Genomic DNA, 21,821 nt, shown 5'->3' with positions numbered 1-21,821 from the left:
CATGGGCCTCTGAGTGCCATGGTAGTCAGTCTGCTCACCCTTGTTCAGGAACCCAGAAAATGATTGCAGTGCTTGCAGAGGGAGTCAGCGGCTGCTACAATTAAGAAAGTCTTTCTCCGTCGGGCTGAGCTTGCTTTCTGCAGTGTAAGCTGTGGAGTTGCGCAAATAGCGCCCGATGCTGTGGGGTACGTGAGCAACAGCATGCTTCCAGTGTAGTTTCTACTGTCACAGGCTTGTCTGTCCTCCCGAACACTTCCCTCTTAGCAAGTGGCCGATATCGGGCTTAAAAGTCTAATTGTTGATTAAGACACAGATAAAAATGTTAGTATCCACTGTTTACTGCTGTATTAGTTTAGATGCAAATGGCCATGCAGACTGCCTTGCTTGAAGAAGCTTTTGACAAAAGAAGCAATATCTGTCATTTGTAGATTTTTTTTTTGTTCTAAAGAAAGCAGTTGTCAGACATGGTGGCACACACCTTTAATCTCAGCACACAGGAGGCAGAATCTGGTGGAATCTCTGAGTTTGAGGCCAGCCTGGTTTACATAGTGAGTTCCAGAACAGTCAGGGCTAAATAGAGAAACCTGTTTCAAAAATCTAAAAGAAAAAAAGAAAGAAGGAAAGAAAGAAAGAAGAAAGAGAAAAAGAAAACAGTCATATTCTATAGATAAAAATTATATAAATAAATGTTATTTTATACTGCCCCCAATTGGCAAATATTTACTGTAGTGTAGAAAATTTGAAAAGCATAAAGAAACTTAAAATCTTCTGTCATCTTTGTCATTCTTAAGAATCATTCTTAATAAAAATAAATGTGGGGCTCTTATCATTTATGATCTGTATTTTCCAAAAATATATAATCACTGTTCTATATCATAAACTATTTCCAATATTATCTTTCAAATTAAGATATCATTCACTTTCCAAGTAATTCATACTTTAAAATCTTGTTTTTCTTTCTTTTTTCCTTTATTAAAGCATGATTTCTGGCTGGTGTCCTATGATGCAGTACGGAGTAGGTCTGTGCAGGAATTGCGTACTGTCCACACAGACAGACTTTAGACACTCTGCTGGTAGTGGAACAGTTTCATTTCTGTGTTGTACAAGGCAGATTACCACTGTCTAACTCCAGGACTGGAGGATCTGTCTCACCCTTCTGGTCTCTGTGGGTACTACACACACATGATGCACAAACACTTGTAGGCAAAATACCTATGCACATATAAAAATAAAATAAATAATTTTTTTTTAAAGAAAAGTTCGCCATTCAGGGCATATCTGAGGCTCCTGTTTTCAGGGACATTTTCAAAGCCAGTTCTTCAACCTTTACGTGCCTCCCAAGCAGGGTGCAGCTACATGGGAGGTAGCCAGGAATCCATCTCAGAAGCCCCGGAGGACCCAGATTTAGACCTACCCTGTGGCCTCCAACAGAGAGGCCATAATCGGATTCTTTTTTAAAACAGGGTCTCTTTATGTAGCCCTGGCTATCCTGGAATTTGATGTAGACCAGGCTGGCCTGACCTCACATAGATCCTCCTAACACATACAACGTCTATCTATTGACCTTACTTTTTCAAGTTTCATTTTAAGAACATTTATTTATTTTATGTGAGTATGTATATGTGTGTAGGCACATGCACACCAGAGGATAACCCATGGGAACTGGTTTTCTCTGTAGGTTCTGGGAATTGAACTCATGCGGCCAGGCAAGCCTTATAACCCTGAATGCTAAGCCATCTTGCTGACCCATCCTTTCAGCTTTTTCAATGATGCTTTGCAGTTAGGAGCGAACACATCTTCTGCTTATTTATTTGTAACGTTACCGTTTTAAATGCATGAATATGTATGCACATATGAATGTTCATGTGTGAGTGAGTGCACATGCTTATGTATGGTGTGTACACATGAATGTGGGAGCCAGAGAACGACTTTGGGTTTTATCCTCAGGAGTGCAAGTCATGTCTTCTGAGACAGGGTCTCTCATTAGTCCAGAGTTCACCAGGTAGGCTGGACTAGCTGGCCAGCAAACCTAAGGGATCCTCTCCCATCTTTGCCTCTCTGGTGCCAGAATTACAAGCTTTAGCCAGCATGCCTGGTATTTGCAGGTTGGCTCTGGAGTGAGACTCAGGTCCTCCTGCTTTTGAGGCAAGCACTTTACCAAGGAGCTATTGCTGAAAGTGGAATTGTTTTCTGGATGTATCAGCAGTTACTCTTGCAAGCGTATAGAAACACAATTGATTTGGGGCCTTATCTTGCTTTTTGTGAGCTTGCTGGGTCCTTCATTACCTTTGAGCTGTAGATACCCACTTCTAAATCATAGATACCTCTTCTAAATCATAGATATTCCCTTCTAAATTGTGGATACCCCTTCTAAATCATAGATACCCCTTCTATATCTTGCAAGGTCCCGTTATGTTAATAGAGATGATTTTAACTTTTTGATCATCTCGGAGCCCTCTCTTTCCTTCTCTTGCCTAAATTCCATGACTTAAGTCTCCTGTACAGTGTTGACTAGAAATCAGTAGAGCAGAGAAATCTGGTCTTGTTTCTGGCCTCAAGAGAAAAATTTTAAACTTTCACATTGCATACAGTGTTGGTTGTGGGCATTCTGTAGCTGCCTTTTGTTGTGCTGAGGAAATTCCCTTTCACTCCTAGTGGTTATTTTTTTTTTAATCATGAAAGTCTTTTGGGTTTTGTCAAGTGTTTTTTTTTTCTGCATTTGTTGAAATGGCAGAGTGGGTTTTCTTTTTTATTCTTTTAATGTGAATTATGGTGTCTGATTCTCATTTGTGATATCAATCGAATTGCTGGTATAAATCCTCGGTCATGGCATAGCATCATTTGTATATATTGCTAGATTTAATTTGCTCTTGTTGTATTATAGAGTTTGTTTTGTTCTTTTGATTCGTTTTTAGGTACTAATGATTGAACCTAGGTTCTTGTGATTGCATGGTGTCTTAGTTAAGGTTTCTATTGCTGTGAAGAAACACCTTGACCATGGCAACATTTATGAAGAAAAGACATTTGTGTGGCTCACAGTTCAGAGGTACAGTCCATTATCATCATGATGCGACATGGTGGCATGCAGGCAGACATGGTGCTGGAGAAAGCGCTGAGAATCCTTTACTTGTAAGCAACAGGAAGTGGTCTGAAACTCTGGGTGTGGCTTGAATGCACACCTCAAATCCTACCTCCACAGTGATATACTTCCTCCAACAAGGCCACACCTCCTAATAGTGCCACTCCCATTGGGGCCATTTTCTTTCAAACCACCACATCACTGAGCTGTGTCCCCAGCCTCTATTATTTCTATCCTAAATGACCCTCAAAAGCTCCGATGTCAAACGCCTCATCTCTAGCGCAGAAGTATTCAAAAATGAGTTCTTTGGGAGTCAATCGGGTTATGGATGCTCTGATCTTGTGGATGGATTCATTGATTTTTACTTAAGATAGTGCAAATATAGGAGGTGGATCCTCATTGGGAAAATTAGGTCATTAACGGCACTCTCTTTTCTTTTAAAATTATTTATTATTATTTAATGTATTTGTGTGGGGGTGTATATGAATGTGTGAGTATCTGTGTATGTGTATCTGTGTATGTATTTATGTGTGTTTATATGTGTATGTGAGTGTATATGTGTCTGTGTATGTATGTATTTGTGTGTGTATATGTGTGTATGTGTGAGTACCTGTATATGTGTGTGTGTATTTATATGTGTGAATGTGTATATATTTGTGTGTATGTGTGTGAATGTATATGTGTGTCTGTGTGTATGTGTGAGTGGGTACATGCTAATGCTGTTGGATTGGATGGAAATCAGAAGACAATGCTGCCCCTTTGGTTTTTTTCCTTCCACCTCTGTGTGTGCTCTGGGGAATCCACCTCAGGTGTCTGTCAAGCTTGGGAGGCAAGCGCCTTAACCTGCTGAGCTGTCTCACTGGCTCTGGGATCCTGCTCTTGGAGGACACATTTTGACCCTGGCCCTTCTGGTTCTCTGGTTTTCCCAGCTGCCATGAGGCGAGCTGCTTGGCTCTGCCATGTACAGTCTGCCATACCACACAGGACCAGAAACAATGACTCCGAGGGACTCTAGATTGACTTCTCTGAAGCCCTGACCTAAGACAAACCTTCCCTCTTTTAATTTGACTTTGCCATGACAGAAAGCAGACTGACACGTTCAGTGCAGATAGAGGGTAAAGATTGTTTCTGACCGTTGCGTAAGGGTGAGTGATGTGGACATACTGTAATGTATTAGACTTCTAATTATTTTATTTATTGTTGTTTGTAAGCAAGGTTATCCAGGTTACAGTTGTTCACACAGCTTTGCATTATTTGTCATGTCTGTGATAAAATGCCTGATAGGATGGCTTCAAAGGAGAAAGGCCTTGATTTAGCTCATAGTTTGAGAGGGTTTCAGTTCACCAAAGGTGGGTGCAGTTGGCGCTCACAGCTACTTCTCCATATGCTAAGCACCAAGTGTTAGAGAGAGCTCCAGCTGGAACTAGAATCCAGCAGAACTTGCAAGGACGCACCTCCAGTGACTCCAGTCAGGTTCTGTGCCCTAAAGGTTTCACACCATCCCAAAGTATCGCTACTAGCTGGGGACCATGTGCTCAAACACGGGAGCCCACGGAGGACACTCACATTGAGTGATGATGTCGTAGCCTGCATTGTAGCTGCAGATAACTGAATGAGGGCTGTAAGTGTGTGTTTGCCCCATCTTGTCATTGGCCTTTACATTATATTTATAGTGGATTCTGCCTCTTTTTCTCAGGCTGTTTTCTTGGTGTTTACCATCGCAGAATTTCTTGCATGCATTTCCTACGGTCATTGCCCCTGTTACAGCAGCTGGTGGGCACGGGGGTTTGCTGAGTCCCTATAGAGGCAGGGGGCACACAAGCCAGGTTTTATGAGGGTGGGTATATCATTTGGAAGCTTTCTGAGTTAAAAATTAATTAGGAACCTATTTATTTAGGATGAACAAAGAAATCACAACACATTACTGAAGTCCCAGTGATTAAGAGGCCTCTGAGATCTTTCAGTTGGCTCCTGGGAGCCTGCTTTGAAGAGCTTCCTGGTTCCTGACTTCCTCTCAACCTAGAACTCTACAAATAGCAGCGCTCATGGGGTGCGGTGGGGTGGGGTAGGGATGTGTGGGGGTTGAAGCTTGAGACCGGACTGGCTTTTTCTTTTGGTTCAGTGTCTCAGGGTGTTTGTATTTGTGTGCCTTGTGGGTTGAAGTTCCCTTTTGTTGCTAGCCAGCTGACATCTTTACGTGTTTCATTTTGGAGAAGTCTAAATTAAGTACGTGGGACTCAGTCAGAGAGAGACTTGATTTTGCATCACATATAGATGTGAACTTGTAAGTGTGTGTGTTGTGGGGAGGGGAGAGAGAGGCGTGGGGAGTAGAGCCCGCCTGCTTCCTGAGCAGGCCTTGCCCAAATACTCGCTGAATGTGGTTTTCCTCCCAGGCAGCAACTGGCTCAGAATAGTGCAGAGGGCTTACAGACTGAGGCCAGCAGCTCCCAGGACTCACGAGAAGCCGGGGGCTTTGCAGTAAGTATGAAACTGTTTATTATTTAAGACGGGGATGGAAAATCTTAGGAGATGGCTGTCTGGGGAAGAGGGCCTGCTGCACCCGTGGACCTGATGCCACTCACACAACAGCACTGCATTTTTCTGTTGTGCGTGGACCACAGAAGCAAGCCCTGCGTGTCTGCTTTGGGGGCTGAAAATGCATTTGAAACTCATATACTATCTTGGGAGGAACAGTCTTCTTGTGAGTCATTTTTTTTTAATTGTACAAAGTCAGGATGATTCATGCTGAAGTTTCTGTGTAAAATTCTGCCTAGAAACCTTGTCCTTGGGTGCTAGTCAGTAGAGATGCAGAGCGTTCTCCTCGTGGGTAAGGAGACCAGGCCTGCTTGGTGTGTTCTATTGGATAGAAGTCTAAAGTCATGTGGAGAAAAGCTAAGATTCTTGGCCCACAGAAGGATCTAGAGCCATTTCCCCTTGGAGGACAACAGCGTGTGGAGTGTGACCTTGTGTCTGGCGGAGGGATAGAGTCTATCCCAGTGCTTGACAGCTGGGACAACCTTTGTTCTGGGTCTGAAGTCTAGGTGGTAAATTTCAAAGTAATGACAGCACATCAGTCCTGGCTATACTAGGAAGCTGTGTGCTCCGTGGTTTCTCCTGTGACCCTCTTCCCGGACCCCGCAGAAGGCTGTCAGAACTCCGACCTATCTTCCAAAGGAGCCTGGCTTTCTATTCTTAGTTTCTACTGTTTTCTGGAAATGCAGCTTGGGCTTTGATTTTCTTTTCTGGTCGACTCTTAACTTTTTATTGGAACGACTTAGTTCAGTAACTCAGGGAGTTCATATTGTCAGTTGTAACTTGTCAGCCTGTAAAGGTGAGGGTGTGAGCCTGCAGCCTCTGCTGGAGTTCTCCTCCAGGGACTCTGTCTGTCCCAGTGCAGCTCCAGTCTCTACTCTCCCTGTGTCACATGGGGCTTTTTAGAGTAGCTGGGTTCCAGTTAATCTAGGTCCGGTTTCTAGGACCTTCCCTTTGCCAAGCGAGTTGCTGTCGAGTGACCTCTAGAACAGAAACCCCCAAGGCTGAGGAGAAGACAAAATGAGCTCTGTTTTCATTTAAAACTCCGGAATTGGAAATAAACTCTTGCATGTGAGCTATCCTTTAAAACCAAAAAACAAACAAAAAACCAAAAACTCTTTTCAGTTTTATTTTTCAAATGTTAAATGACAAAAGTGATATTTTGGAGTTCTCCCCCTGGAACAGGCAAAGCTGTCAGGGGCTTCGCAAGTGCTATTCCATCCGTTCATTGCTCACAGTAGCCCCTGAAGCGCTGGGTTTGCGGCCTTTGTTTCCCGTGTGAGGAGGTGGAGGCACAGTAAGGTCAGGCAACCGGGCAGACAGACAGATAGACAGGTGATGGTGCAGTCAAAATGGGAAGTCTTGTCTTGACTTCCTGGTCCAGAGCTGCGCTCCAATACAAGAGTTATCAATTGGAAGTTAGCAAAAACGGTGACTCACCTACACTCGGAGTCAACGCGAATATCTCAATATTTCTACTCGTAAACGAGTGTGAGAGTGTTTCAGGGTTGTGCATGCTTGTGGTTGTTTTAAATAATGCCTAGCACCCTGTTTTATGATTTTCAATAAATTATTATGTTTCTAAGAATTAGTTTTGTTTTTTTTTTTTAAAGCCGGGTCCCACCTTTGGTTCTTGGAAAACAGAGGCAGGTAGATCTCTGTGAGTTCTAGGCCAGCCAGGACCTCATAGTGAGACTCTGTCTCAATAATCAATCTAACCAGTTAATTGGAAAAATAAAAAAATTTTAAAACTAAAAAGAAGCATTGCTTCTCTTCTCTTCCCTCCCTCCCTCCCTCCCTCCCTTCCTTCCTTCTTCTCCCTTCCACTCTGTCTTTTCCCCTCCCTCCCCATCCCTCTTTTCTTCATCCCTTCCGTTTCTCGCATTATAAATATCATTTCAGTAACTTTCTTTGATCAAAGAATGTTTCCCATGTTTATGGGTTATTTCTGTAAATTTGCCAGTGTGGGACATCACTGGGTCAAAGGGTATGAACGCTTTGTATATGTCTTGGGTCCTGAACACAGAGCCTAGCGTGAAGTGTGTGCTGTACCCCTGAGCTGCTTCAGACCGGGTGTGAGCTTTTTAATGGTGCCTGTACGTGCTTCTGTTACTCTCTCCCCACTGTGAGCGAGCGTTTTGTTTTAATGTCATCTCTTTGCCACCATGGGGAGGACACGGTGAGAGGCAAAACATGCTTGACTGTCTTAAGGTCTTGCACCCATCTCATTGCTGCTGATCTTTATGAGGTTTTAGGGGTATATATGTGATGGTTGATCTTGAATGACATCTTGGTCCAACGCAGGGCGCCTACGATAAGGCAGACTCTAGGCGCTCTGTGAGGGCGTTCCCACAGGTGAGGAGATGAGGGGGTCAGTCTTCACAGATGCTTTCACACACTCGTGGCTTCAGAATTGAGGAGACTCTGGCTTTGGTGGGAAGGTGGGAAGTGGCCCTGGTTGGAGGACTACAGCCCTGAGGTGTGCCTTTCTCAGTCTGCTTCCTGTCACCCTTGCTCTGGTTCCTTCATGAGAGGACCGCCCCCCGCTCCCCACCCCCCAACCCTGTCGTGGACTGAAACTTGCAAAGCCATGAGTGCATCCTTAGGCTGTTTCCGTCTGACTTTCGGTCCCACATGAGGTCTGGCATGCTTTTGCTGGTTACTTTCCCGGCTCATCATTACCCTTTTCTCATGGATCTGTAAAGATCTTGCCCCTGCTGAGGGCTCTGATTCAGTTCCCAGCACACACTCCAGGTAGCTCACAGCCTACTGTACCAGCAGTTCCAGGGTATCTGACACCCTCTTCTGACCTCTGCAGACACCAGCACCCAAGTATACATACCTACCCACCCACACAAATGTGCATATTTCAAGTCAAAATAAATCTTAAAAATTGATTTTGGACTGGGTGGTAGTGGCGCATGACTTTAATCCCAGCACTCGGGAGGCAGAGGCAGGCGGATCTCTGTGAGTTCAAGACCAGCCTGTTCTACAGAGCAAGTTCCAGGTCCAGCTCCAAAGCTACTTTTTTTTTGTCCTACTTTTTCTGCGTCTTCTCGTTCACAGAATTTCCTCCCTTCTAGCATTTACCCTACTGGTTGATGTGGATGGTAGATTTAAGCTGACATTTAAAAATAATACTGGACTGTTTTTCCAATATCATTTATAAGTAACTCCATGGTCTCTGATATATTTTTAAAGATTTTTGTATCTGCGTATGTATGTGTGTGTGTGTGTGGGGGGGTTATGCATATGAATGCTGTGCCTATAGAGGTCAGAAGAGGGCGTTGTCTCTCCTGAAGCTGTTATTACAAGTGGTGGTGATGTGGAGCTGGGAGCCAAAATAGGAAACATGCTCTCCAACTCTACTTTTTAGTGTTTCATAATCTTTTCTGGTTTTGTTTTGTTTTGGTTCTTTGAGACAGGATTTCTCTGTGTAGCCCTGGTTGCCCTGGAACTCATTCTGCGGACTGACATGGCCTCAGACTCAGAGATCTACCTGCTTCTGCCTCCAGAGGGCTGGGATTTCATAATCATATATATGTCTTTTTCCATTGTAAGATTTTGGGATAATCTGGTGTATGTGTATGTGTGTTTGTGTGTGTGTGTGTGTGTGTGTGTGTGAGAGAGAGAGAGAGAGAGAGAGAGAGATGTTTTTGTTTCATTAGCACATCATGGTTATTTATTCTTTTGTGATATATAGGGAGAATGAAATGTGTAAAGTAACTGTCAAAATAAAAAACTTGATAAGGTGGATTTTTAGAGGTGAAGAAATAAAAACTCCATTTTCAAATATACACATGCGGGGCTGGAGAGATAGCTCAGAGGTTAAGAGCATTGCCTGCTCTTCCAAAGGTCCTGAGTTCAATTCCCAGCAACCACATGGTGGCTCAAAACCATCTGTAATGGGGCCTGGTGCCCTCTTCTGGCCTGCAGACATACACACAGACAGATTTTTTTTTTTTTTTGGTTTTTCGAGACAGGGTTTCTCTGCAGCTTTGGAGCCTGTCCTGGCACTAGCTCTTGTAGACCAGGCTGGCCTTGAACTCACAGAGATCCGCCTGCCTCTGCCTCCCGAGTGCTGGGATTAAAGGCGTGAGCCACCACCGCCCGGCCACAGACAGAATATTGTATACATAATAAATAAATAAAATATTAAAAAAAAACAAATATACACATGCGTACATACACAGTGTCTGGTGTATGTAGATGTATAGAGAATATGTAAAGTGTAAGTATATGTATATTATATGCACAAATGTGAATTCTGTATGTATTATAGAATCAAATGTGTGGTCCCTTTTGCTTAAGAAACCCTTTTGTGTAATCTGGAGACCCCACACTTTAGGAACTGCTGCGCTGTGAATGTGCAGACAGCCTAGTGGTTGGCGGGGAGAAGTGTGTGCGGCACATTTGCTTCAAAGACTGTTGTGTAACGAAGATTCCCGTGTATCAGAAAAAACTAAACAAGAAAAATGGGCAACGTTTATAAACAGGTGATCCCTGGAAGAAATACTGCAGGCTGATAAATACACGATGTTCAGTCTCACGGTGGGTGTGCAGTGCAGTGCGGTGCCATTTGGCAGAAACACTGGCAGCGTGAACAATACCAACGACAAGAACATGTGAAGCGAAGATTAGCAATCAACACACAGGAACAAAAATTAGTAAAGTGATTTTATTTGACAAATTTATAAAATACATCAAAATGTGAAATACATATAATGCACACCCTTGATTTATCTTAGGAGATACCATGAACTTCTTGATTTGTCTTAGAAAATACCATGTTATCACAGGTCTTTAATCCTAGCCCTCTGGAGCAGGGGCAGGCAGATCTCTGAGTTCAAGGGCAGCCTGGTCTACAGAGTGAGTTCCAGACCAGTCGTGGCTATGTAGTGAGAGCCATCTCTAAAAGAAAAAGACAAGACCATACATTTTGTGTGATTGTGCGTGTGTGTGTTTGTGTGTGTGTGCACACACGCAGTTTCTTGTGAAGAGGCATCTGGAGGCCACAGGTTAGCATCAGGTATTTTCCTCAGTTGTGACAGTATCTGTCACTGCTCCTGGAGGTCACTGATTTGACTAGCCTAGACAGCCAACAAACCCCAAAGAGTGGCCCGTCTCTACCTCCTCAGCATTGGGATTCCAGACACATGCTGTCAAGCCTGGGAGCTGGGATCTGAACTCAGGTTCATGGCAAGCACTTTACCAACTAGGTATATTCCTGCCCAAGACTGTACACTTTAAAGTAAGAATATACAGTGTGATCAAATCTATGTTTAAATTCTTACTGTTGTGTTAAGAAACATAATTTATTTTATATATACATACAAATTCATTATAAAAAGCGCTAGATGTGTGAATACCAAGCTGTATGTGGTGTTACCTCCAAAGAGGGTAAGGTCTGTTTCTCTTTGGGGTGGATATACATCAGTGTTGGAATTTCTTATGAGTCTGTATTTGTGTATTTATGTAACACAAATAGATAATCAGGAAATTTCTCAGACCCACAAGCGAGAAGATTCTTGGGAACAGGATCCCAGATGTAGAAGCCCAGAGCTGGGAAAGCAGATGACAGATTTTAATAGCAGTGAGAGTATCTGGAAGGCAGTGGAAGCCTGATTTAGGTTACAGAAGAAGCGAGGAGCTTGTTGAGAAAGCGGAACACCAAGTACTGAAGGAACCCTTGCGGGAGTTATGCCTGCTGGCCTCCTCCCTGCTCTGTCCCTGTTCTCGGGGTTAATGCGGTGAACAACTATGGAGCTCAGTGGCACCCCCAGAGTCCCTGTGTTCTTTATCTCCTTGTTTAAAAGCTGCCACCCGAGGTTCAAAATAACCCTTCATCCAGCTTCTTAATCTGTTTTCTGTTGCTATAAGAGAAGATGGGACACCAAGTACTTTATATATTATAAAGCAGTTCTTGGCCTGCAGCCTTAGAGGCAGAAGTACAAGGTGTGCAGCCCCATGCTTTCAGCCTTCGCTGAGGGCTTTCTAGGTAGGTTAGCATGGTGCAGGGAGCCGGTGCGGTCCCAGGAGTAGTGTGTTCAATGCTTTTACAGGGGGTACCTCTAAACGCCTAACCATCTCCTATCAGGCCCCATTCTTTAAACTTTTGTTTTAAAATTCCTTTATCCCTCCCTCTCTCCTTCCCCCCTCACCTATCCATTCATCCTTCCTTTTGGCTTTTTAGACAGTCTCACTGTGTAGTAGCCCTAGCTGGCCTGGAACTCCCTTTGTAGACTAGGCTGGCCTTGAACTCACGAAAGTCTAACTGCCTCTACTTCTCTGGTGCTAGGATTAAAGCCCTGGATCCCAATCAGCCTTAATTCTTTAAACAAACAAGCAAACAAATAAACAACCGTGCATGAGCCCACCTTGTGCTGCTTCCACACTCCTGTGTGGGGCCATTCACTGGAGCATAGTCAACACTTCAGAATCTCCTCACTGGGGTGGGTTATGCACCTCTTCCCCCCTCGTGCCCAAGTGTTGACTGGCTGGGTCTCATGCTAGTCTGGTACAGGCAACCGCAGCTGCCGTGAACTCATCTGGAAGACACTGCTCTGCTCTGGGCTCCTCCCATCTCTGGCTCTTAGGGTCTTCCCATCCCTCTTCCGTGATGGTCCCGTTTGTGGATGAGCACTCCCCTGACATTTATCCTCTATGCTCTGGTCGGGTGTGATCTTCTGCACTAACCATTATCTACCGCCCAGACAAGCTTCTCTGATGAAGTCTGGGAGCTGTACTAATATAGAGATGTAAATTTGGAAGGCAGTTTGAGTCTGTGTCCATTGAGCAGAATGAGGGTAGTAGATTCACCCCGACAGGCCCTGCTTCTTAAAGGGTCCCCCAACTCAATGCCATCATACTGGGGACCAAACTTCTAGCACACAGACCTTTGAAGGATGCTCACAAACTGTAGCATCTAGTTAAATATCCTGCAGACACTGGTACCTAATCTGAAGCAGACAACATCATGATCTGGGGAGATAAGGACATGGCAGAGATGCCAACTGGGGGTTCTAGTCCGTGATGAAGGCACATATACGCACTGAAGAGTCATATCAGCTATGTGAGCGTAGCTATGGCGTCACCGTGAGGATGCAGGATGAGTCACAGGTGGAGGGTCCTTTGCATATTGAGCTGTGGCTGTTCTGGGAAGCTCCTGCAGTGTCTACATCTTCACTGGGGCCTCTCCTCGGCCCCCATTCTGTCCCTTTTCACCTCCTGCTAATTCCATCACTCCAGTTCTTCCTGCTTCCTCTTTTCTTCTACTCCCACTTCAACATTGTTTTCCTCTAGGATGACAGAATTTGGTCATCAATTCCTCTTCTTATGGCTGTCGCCATTGCCAGCCACCAAGACGTCTACAGTCCCCAAACCACCTTCCATTAGCAACAGACGGAAACACCGAATTACTGTGTGAGAAACAAGGAGAGTGTGATGAAAGCCAAGTGTAACAATTCAGATTTAAATGCCCTGTTGGGAAGGCTGAAGGCAGGATGGGTTTGGTCACAGAGCTGCTGTTTATAGGGAGGAAGGAAACTTATCAGGCTGAGGCATTAACGAGCAGAAACCGTGCTGTTAGTCAGCTCCGTACGAAGGCTGCCTGAGAGATGAGAGAGACTTGGAAAGATGTATTTTTTTGGATAATTCTGAGAGTGTATGAGGTAAGTCAGCAATGTTTTACATCTTGGGGAGCAGGGGTTCCCCCGAGGCAGGTCTGTGTAGAAACCATACCTGGTTGCTGCAGTAGCGGCCTCCTCATGAGAATAACTGTGAGGGCCTAAAATAGGCAACCCTGCTTGAGAAAAATGAGCCACGGATGGTCTTTCCCACCTCCCCTAGGGGAGGGGAAGGGGGGACAGGTTAAAGGATGGGGTGCTGGGAGATGCTCTTAGGGTATAAGTGTTCACCAAGTCCAGCATTGTGAGGATCTCTGGGGTACTCAGGCCTCCAAGGAATTTCATCTCTCTGATGAGGTAAAGTAAATCCTTCTGGCTTTATATGGTACAGGGAGCCTTGGTAGAGTGAGCCGCCATGGGAAATGCCGTGCAGCAGCTTTGGCGGACCAGCTTGTGCTGTGTGATTTGATGGTCTTGTAGACTGTTCCTGGGGAGGGCTGCGTCCGCCTGGAGGGACCAGGATAGATGATGAGGTCAGCATGGCTCTCCTGAGTCCCTCCGGCAGTCTTCCCTCCTCTGGCTTTGGTGTCTCCATTCCTAAGCTGTTATGCTCGCTCCCTCCCCTCAATGTCACCACCACAATGTCACCCAGAGTCTTCCCCTCCTGATGTGGGTATACCCCTTCTTGGGTAAGCATTTCCTCCTTTTTTTTTCTGTTCTCTGTATTGGACCATGAACCCAGGTAGGAGGGATAGGGCTGACTCTGCTTGTCCTTGTGCCATGATGCTTGCTACAGTGTCTGAGGTAGATGAGGTAGTCCCAGAATGCTTGCTAGACAGGTGAAAGAATGAAGCCTTGCAGCTGTTGTGTTTTTCTAGGGCTTGACTTTCTGTCTCCCTGTGTGACAAAGCACAGGAAATAATAGGAGCCGATTTGCCTTCATCTGCCTCCTATCTCTTAGGACACATGAACATTATAGAAACTTGCTACTGTGCCTGGCTCCCCCTGGGTTCTGGAGATTTGAACTCAGGTCTTCACACTTGCATAGCAAGTAGTTTATCCACTGAGCAATCTACCCAGAACTGAGTGTTTTAAAATCTAACCACTGGCTTTTTGTATATATTCTTTTTTTTCCCCTTTGAGATGGGCTTGCTCTCTATAGCCCTAGCTGTCCTGGAACTCACTCTGTAGCACAGGCTGGCCTCAGGCCTACAGAGATCTGCCTGCCTCTGCCTCCCAGGTATATATTCTTTTGAGAAATGTTTCTTCAGGTATTTTGCCTATTGTTTAATCACATTGTTTGGTGTTTGTTTCGAAGTTGAATTGAGTTCCTTGTGTGCTGGACGGTAATGCCTTCTTGGATTATTTTATGTTCATTAGTTTTCAAATACTTTCTTCTGCACTGTAGCTTGTCTTTTTACTTTTTTTTTAAAAAAAAGATTTATGTATTTATTTTATGTGCATTGGTGTTTTGCCTGTCTATGCTCTATATGAGAGTGTCGGATTACCTGGAACTGGAGTTACAGACAGTGGTGAGTCACTACGTAGGTGCTGGGAATTGAACCTGGGTCCTCTGGAAGAGCAGCCGGTACTCTTAACTGCTAAGCCATCTCTCCAGCCCCCATCTCTTTACTTCTGATTGTTTTATTTTCAGTTTGTTCTTCCTTACCAGCTGGCCTATTATATGGTGGTGGATTTTGAACCATGACTCTTATAAATGCCAAGTATTTTCTCTACCACTGAGGAATTTCATTTCAGTCCTTTTAATTGGTGGATATGCCAGTGTCTCTATCTACCCATCCCGAAGGGTAACGTGGTTATTTCTGGGGTTCAATGATATGAATCAAGCTTCTCTGGACATTAGCATTGCCAAGAACATTTGTTTGAATGAGAATTTATTTCTCTAAGTAGGAGCTGTTGTTGCTTCCTAGCTTTGTCAGCACTATTATCTTATCTTTTTCCTTTTGTTTTTTGTTTGTTTGTTTGTTTGCCATTCTCATAGCTGCATTATGATGGTGAGTTTGCACCCCCGCACAATCCCCGTCTGCCCTTGGATTTGAGTTCCTCCATTTCTGCTAGGAGGATGAGCGTTGGCCAGCAGCCGTGCTGCCTGTGCTTTCTTGATGACTAGTGACATTCAACGTCTTTCCTATGTCCCTTTGCCATTCGGATATGTTTGTTGCAGCCCAGCCATAGTGGCACACGCCTTTAATCCTAGCACTCAGGAGGCAGAGGCAGGCGGATCTCTGTGAGTTTAAGGCCAGCCTGGTCTACATACAGCTAGAGTTCCAGGACAGCCAGGGCTACACAGAGAGACCCTGTCTCAAAGACAAAAAGCAAGCAAACAAACAAAATCTGAACCAGATATGTTCTTCTCTGAGATGCTTCTTTACATTTTGATCACGTTTTCTTGAACTGTGCACATTGCTGTTATTCTTAAGATTTTATTTTATAATTGAGTTTTATGAGCTCTTTGTGAACCTAAAACTCAAGTGCTTTCTGTGTTTGTGTTTTCTCGTGGTGTGGCTTTTAGTTTCTTGGCAGCATTTTTTGAAGAACAGAAGTTTGTACTTGATAAATTCCAATCTGTGAGGGTTTTTGTTTTAGTTTTTTTTTTTTGGTATTTTGAGACAAGGTCTCATGTAGTCCAGGTTGGCCTCACGATGTGGCCAATGTAACCTTGGATTCCTAGTCCTCCTTGTCTCCACCGCCCGGGGAACTAAGACGGTCCTGGGTTTATTTTATGGATTATGCATTGGGCCTTACACCAAAGGAACCTTTGTCTACCTCCTGGTCACAAAGATTGTCTCCTGTTCTCTCAGACATTTTCTGGTCTTAGATTTCAAGTTTTAGTCTGTGATCTGTCTTTAAAATGCACTGTGGAGCAGACGCTAGGCTCGGGCAGGCTGCACCACCCAAGAGGCCTTCTCTGCAGGGCATCTGGGCCGTGGGTGGGGACCTTCCTGAGGTGAAAGGAGAGCTGGGGAGCTCGGGAACAGCGGTGTTAGGACTGGCTGTCTAAGCACGGCTCCCCAGAGAGGGGAGATAGGAAGAGAGGACACACAGAAGGGAAGCCTGTTGTTCTAGGGTTTAAGAGGTCTTAGGGAGGCCTCGGTCTGAGTGATGGTGTCCCTGCAACTGTCTGTGTGCCAAGAGGCTGGCAGAAGGGGACAGAAGGGAACCGGGGCCACATATGGACCACTCAGTGTCACCTATCTTGAAATAAAGAAGAGTTGGGTGGCTTCAGGACAGACCGATGTCCTGCCCGTTGAAGGTTCGGTATGATCCTATCATAACAGGAAACAGGGCTGTTACATAACTGCGTCCCACCACCCTGGGCACAGATCACATAGCTGATTACTGTACTTGCTGTCCCTGGAGAATTACTTTTGGGGACTTTGCAAAGAGTAGGTTGTGACCAGGTAATCCCAGGAGCAGCCGACAAAATTATCCCTCAGCGTGTGGGTTTTATGTGTATTTAAAACCCAATCTGAGAAGCATTGACGCCGAGACGGGGCACAGTGAAGCCACTGAATCCATTAACCCTGCAAAGCACAGCAGTTGCTTTCATTAGCCAGCTGGCACTCCAGGAAGATAGCTAAAGCCTGCGGATTAGAAAAGAGAAATTCAAAAATGCGAGAACAAAAAAGAAATAGCTGCGTGGCTGATTTCACTTAATCCGGCAACAATAAATCCAGGACTCAGTGCTCTGAGCACGGGCAGCCACCCACAGACCTATGAGTGTGTGAGGTGTGAGGGCTAGACGTTCGCTCTTCACCAGGGAATAGTGAGTGTCCTTTGCACTTGGGGCACCATGGTTACAATGTAGCTGTAAATTAGGTCCCATGATCCTCTATGTCCTTAGAAACTTCAGCTATATTCTGCCTTCCCTTGGTGTTTAAGGTTGATCCCGGGAGTGATGTTAATTACAACCCAAGCTTCAGGTGACTTCTGTTCCAGCCAGCACACTTCCTGGGGTTGCTACTGTCTGTGTCTGCTGCACCCAAGGGCTCTGCTGTTCACAGTCCTGCAGGCAGCTCCATGGCTTTGGGGACCAGAGATGGGAGCCAGCCCCTGGCACATTACCTCCACCACGTGGGCAGCGCCACTGCTGCCACAATGCTCCTTTGTAGCTTCAAGGTGTTGGAACCAAGTTTTCAAGGGGTCCCAGAAGGCACCGGGATCATGGTGGGAGAGCATTGGCTCTCCTGAGGAAACAGCTCGTTCAGTATCTTGTAACCCAGTTCATACCTCCCTTTCTAGTCTCAGACTGACAGCGCTCCCAAGAAGCCTTGCAGCCTCATCTGGCCAGACAGACTCCTTGACACCCGGGCCACAGCATTCCATGCAGTGGGGGTTCACTTGAGACCCTCTGTATTGAGCTCTTCAAGCTTACAGGGCCTTGGGCTGTGTTGCCGAATACAGAAATGGCACTGAAGATTTTTTTGCACCGGATCGGAGGCCTTCGTGACTGTCAGAGACTGTAGGGCTCTGAAGGCATCAGGTCAAAGAAATGGCCATCCTGGAGCTGGAGGCACGAGGAGCCAAAGGCCAGCCTTGTCCTTTTCTCTTACAGTTCTGAGTTTCACCGTGCTCAGCATTTACTCCTTCAGGTGCCTGTCTTCTCCTGATGCCCGCTCTCTCCTGGGTTCATATGTGTGACTGTACACACTCAGGGCCAGCAATCAAGTTAGCCTGGGTGTTTGTTCAGTGAACCCCCTCCCTGGTGTTCTCTGCCTGCATTTGATGTCAGATAAGAATGAGTGGGGAGGGTGGCAGAGCTGAGTGTGTGTCTCCAGAGGGAAGAGAAGATACTCGTGGTTAAAGCATCAGAGTAAATAAACCATCTGAGGATGTCTCGTCATGTGATCTGCGGAGCTTACTGTCTAAGTAGCGTGTTCCTACATAGTGACAAGTTGACACCGGCTCTCTGAATCTGCAGTGGTTATAGCTGGGTGTAGTGACAGACACCTGTAATCCCAGTATTCCAGAGGCAGGAAGATATCTATCTATCTATCTATCTATCTATCTATCTATCTATCTATCTATCTATCATCTATCTATCTATCTATCTATCTATCTATCTATCTATCTATCTATCATCTATCTACAGTCTCACTATATAGCCCTGGCTGGCTTATAACTCAGAGATTCCCCTTGCCTCCTTAGTGCTGGGAATAAAGGCATGGGCACCACGCCCTGAGAAGACAGTGATCTTGAGGTCACTATGGGCTATAACAACACTACCACAGTGTGGGTGTGGGTTGGATGCTTCTACAGTGCCTGCTTCAATTCTGAGGGCAGTCTTGATTTTTGTGAACTCTCTTGTGACCTTCATCTGCAATATGTGCGACATGAGGCAGGCATGGTGTTTGAGGGCTGCCCATGCCGGGTTTGTGGAACTGGTGTTGGAACTGGTGTTGGCTTCTCTACTGATGTCTTTCCGTGGTCAGAGAGGCAGTGGGGAAAGACAAAGCTGTGGCACTCGTGGGATCGGACGCTATCAGGAGTTCCCCGAACTTTTGATGCTCAAGCTGTTGATGCTTCGTGGGAGGCAGGCAAGGCCTGTCTGGTCAGCCTTTGTGGGGATACCAGCCTGTTCTAGCCATGCTAAACGTGTAGCAACTATTCCAGAATGTATCCAGCTAGCATGTTGCATACACATGCTTAAGACACTATGAGGGGAAACATTTCATTCTGGAAAAGAAATTAGCCCTTTCTTATTGTTTCCAGTAATTCTGAATGTTAGAGTTTTTTCCCCATGGGGTCAAAAGGTACCTAAGTGTCCAGTTGTGTGTAGAAAAATAAGGGACCGGGGTTAGCTATTGGCAAGTTTTCCGTTTTAATTTGTGTGGTAATTTTTAGTATATATGTGGGATGTAAAGCATTAATGCAAGTCAGAATGTTTCAATGAACACATTTCAACAGTTCAGCTCTGTAACAATTATAAATAAGCCTGTTAAAATTTTCTGGACAATGCCAACATTTGAAATTTGAGTGAAAAAGCCCACAAAATTTATTTTCTTTCTTCCTTCCCCCCCCCTTTTTTTTGAGTCAGGGTCTCACTATGTTCTGGCTGTCCTGGAACTCTCTCTGTAGACCAGGCTGTCCTTGAACTCACAGAGATCCGCCTGCCTCTGCCTCCGGAGTGCTGGGATTAAAGGTGTGCGCCACCACCACCCAGCTCTTTTTTCTTTTTCCATCAATAAAAAATTTACTTGTATCCAGGCTTGGTGGCGCACACCTTTCGTCTCAGCACTCGGGAAGCAGAGGCAGGAGGATCTCTGTGAGTTTGAGGCCAGTCTGGTCTACAAGACCTAGTTCCAGGACAGGCTTCAAAGCCACAGAGAAACCCTGTCTCAAACCTCCCGCTGCAAAAAAAAGAAAAAATAGTGGATGTGGTGCGGGAGCGTGGCTTTGCCCCTCATAGGTGGGGGGCTCTTGTCACGGAGGGGCTACATTCAGCAGTGCAGTGGGCAAGGTTTGCCTCCTCCCTCTTGAGTGTCAGTAGTTCAGATGTAGGTGAAGGGCACAGGGTTTCTTATAGGTGGGGTGGGTGCCCTAAAGTCCTTGCATTGTCCCTGAGAGGAAGTTCTGGGAAATGAGACAGAATTGGCTGCCGTCTTAGAAGCTGTGCCTCTTGTCCCAGTTTACACAGGGGTCTCAGGAACAAAGAAAGTATGGATACAATACCCAGTCACAGATCGTTGAGGTATGAGTTCCATAAACCTTTGGTTACCACCAGTCCTAACATTCGGAAGCATCTACTTATATATATCCGTTCGTTATATTTCTATTAAGACATCTGGTCATTACCACCACAAACTGGACCAGCAGGATTGCTCAGTAGGCGGACACCTGCAGCCACGCCTGAGAACCTGCGTTCAGTCCCTGGGATCCACATGGTGGGAGCAGAGACTAGACCCCTGCGAGTTGTCCTCTGACCTGCACACACGGTGGGAGCAGAGACTAGACCCCTGCGGTTGTCCTCTGACCTGCACACACGGTGGGAGCAGAGACTAGACCCCTGCGGTTGTCCTCTGACCTGCACACAGGCACTGTGGCATGCACTTACATAAACAACAGATAAAAATGTCAGTTTACAAAGAGCGTTTAAAACCCCATAAACTGTATTCTGTCTGTGTGTATGCCTGCAGGCCAGAGGAGGGCACCAGATCTCATTACAGATGGTTGTGAGCCACCATGTGGTTACTGGGAATTGAACTCAGGACCTTTAGAAGAGCAGGCAATGCTCTTAACCACTGAGGTTTATGATGAACACGACTGTGCATCAACATGACTATATCTGCTGCCGATGGTACCGGAACACTCCATAGCTCTAGCGATGGCATTCTCGTGCTGAGAGCCGTGCGGGTCTAGAGATGACTATCTTTTAGAGGAGGCGTGCTAGTGTGTTCTAGTTCTGCTTTGTACTTACCCATTAATTCAGCACCAACTTAGTGACCCTGTCCTCTTGCAGGGCCTGTGTGCCTTCTGGGAGCTTGAGAGCTGAATGGGCTCAAGAGCAGGCAGCCGCTCACCTGCACACCCTCTTTTAGGTGATTACTTTTGGGTCCATGGCAGCCCAGCCCAGCATGAGGCAGAGGGAACTGAACTGACGTTTAGTGTCCAGGAAGCAGAGAGAGAGGAGGGAGGGCCTGAAGTCCGATGTCTCCATCTAGGGCATGCTCCCAGTGACTTGGTTTATCAGAGAGGTTTCACCAGGTCCCATTGGGAACACAGACGGGAGACCAAGCCTTTAGCACACAAACCTTTCATGTTCATTTGTAACCAGAGATTAGCACCATGTGATGGGGGAGGCAGTGAGAGATGATCAATGACAGGTAATGGATGGCCGCACTAGTCATGGTTTGTCGATAAAAGCTTTGAAGAGATAAACTGGGGACTGTCAGCTGGGTGGGAACACTGTGCTAGAACCTCTCAGAGGAAGTGTTCTTAAAACTGAGACAGGACCCGGATAAGCAGCCCCGAAATGTGAGCATCTGGGAGAAATTCACACACAGAGAGAGCAGCAGGAACAGGGGGAGCAGCAGGAATAGGGGGAGCAGCAGGCACAGAGGGAGCAGCAGGCACAGGGGGAGAAGCAGGCACAGGGGAAGAAGCAGGCACAGGGGGAGAAGCAGGCACAGGGGGAGAAGCAAGCACGGGGGAAGAAGCAGGCACAGAGGGAGAAGCAGGCACAGGGGGAGAAGCAGGCACAGAGGGAGAAGCAGGCACGGGGGAGAAGCAGGCACAGAGGGAACAACAGGTATGGGGCAGTAGGACAGAGGGAGCCGCAGGCAAAGTTCGCTAAGAGAGAGAGCAGATGTCTAAAAGGAGCTGAACAACTTGTTTGGTTGAAGTAAGTGGAGTGAGCAGGGGCCAAAGTAGATAGCTGGACATGGCCTGAGACCATGGGGGTCATGCTACATGGTTTGGCTTTTTATTCCAAATGCAACGAGAAGTGAAGGACTAGTATAGTCTGTGTAGGATGTGACACAATGTATTTTGTGGGGTGTGCGTTGTGTGTTTCTTTGCTGGGGTTTGAACCCAGGGTCTTGGGTGTGTGTGGTAGGCACACACTC

The 21,821-nt window shown here is 45.9% G+C and overlaps 1 protein-coding gene across 5 annotated transcripts in view; it reads left to right on the top strand.

Annotated features, from left to right (window-relative positions):
• The window catches only part of Specc1 (sperm antigen with calponin homology and coiled-coil domains 1), a 277,277-nt gene that overhangs the window by 48,086 nt on the left and 207,370 nt on the right, over window positions 1-21,821 (top strand). The window contains exon 2 of one of the 5 annotated variants that reach the window (XM_075992243.1): window positions 5,473-5,557. The exons of the other annotated variants lie outside the window; for them this stretch is intronic. The gene's annotated coding sequence lies outside the window, so the exon portion shown is untranslated. The remainder of the gene's footprint in view (window positions 1-5,472; window positions 5,558-21,821) is intronic. 5 annotated transcript variants of the gene reach the window in all.

The sequence above is a fragment of the Microtus pennsylvanicus genome, chromosome 11, assembly GCF_037038515.1.
Source record: "Microtus pennsylvanicus isolate mMicPen1 chromosome 11, mMicPen1.hap1, whole genome shotgun sequence".
Classification (NCBI taxonomy): Eukaryota; Metazoa; Chordata; class Mammalia; order Rodentia; family Cricetidae; genus Microtus; species Microtus pennsylvanicus.
The sequence above is the reverse complement of the archived record's forward strand: the minus strand, read 5'-3'. Positions and strand labels throughout refer to the sequence as shown.